We start from the raw sequence: 1,180 nt of genomic DNA, 5'->3' as shown, positions 1-1,180 counted from the left end.
TTTGTGGGAATTTTGTTGGATTGTATGTATTTTGTTGAAATTTATGTTTAGATTACATTGAAGTTATACCACATTGCCTTAACATGAAACTTAGATGTATATATTTGTATGAAATTGGAATATGCAAATTGGATTAAATTGGAATATGCAAATTGTATGAAATTGAATATATACATTTGGCTTAATTGTATGAAATTGGATGAAATTGAAATATGCATTTAGCTTAATTAGGTTATTGAAATATGAAATTGGATGTATACATTTAGCTTAATTAGGTTATTAATAGCAACTTACTTCTAGTAATGTATTGTATATGGTTTGAAAGTGCTTAATTTTGTTAGTGACTTAATGTTTGGCCAACTTAATAGCAACATACTTTTAGTGACTTAATGTTGGTCATTACAACTTTAGCTTTAATTAGGTTATTAATAGCAATGTACTTCTAGTAATTTTAATTTAATTATAGAATAAATTTAAATTAATTTAAAAAAAAAACATTAAAAAAATAATAAATTAGTTGTAAATCAAGTTAATGTTAAAATTAAAATAAAATAAAGTTAGTTTAATAAATTAAAATTAAAATAAAGTTAGTTTAATAAATTAAACTAATAACAAAAAAGAAAATATTAAATTAATTATAAAATCTAATTAATTTACGTTTAGAATCAAATTAAGTTACATTTATAAAATCAAATTATATTAATTATAAAACTAACTTAATAGCAACATACATTTAGTGACTTAAAATAAAGTTAATGTTAAAATTAAAATAAATTAAAGTTAGTTTAATAAATTAAAATGAAAATAAAGTTAGTTTAATAAATTAAACTAATAACAAAAAAGAAAATATTAAATTAATTATAAAATCTAACTAATTTATGTTTAGAATTAAATTAAGTTACATTTATAAAATCAAATTATATTAATTATAAAACTAATTTAATAGAAAATATTAAATTAATTATAAAATCTAATTAATTTACGTTTAGAATCAAATTGAGTTACCTTTATAAAATCAAATTATATTAATTACAAAACTAACTTAATAGCAACATATTTTTAGTGACTTAAAATAAAGTTAATGTTAAAATTAAAATAAAATAAAGTTAGTTTAATAAATTAAAATGAAAATAAAGTTAGTTTAATAAATTAAACCAATAACAAAAAAGAAAATATTAAA

The sequence above is a fragment of the Lactuca serriola genome, chromosome 5 (assembly GCF_051521515.1).
Source record: "Lactuca serriola cultivar US96UC23 chromosome 5, Lser_US96UC23_V15, whole genome shotgun sequence".
In the NCBI taxonomy this organism is placed as follows: domain Eukaryota; kingdom Viridiplantae; phylum Streptophyta; class Magnoliopsida; order Asterales; family Asteraceae; genus Lactuca; species Lactuca serriola.
This window is presented reverse-complemented; position numbering follows the sequence as displayed.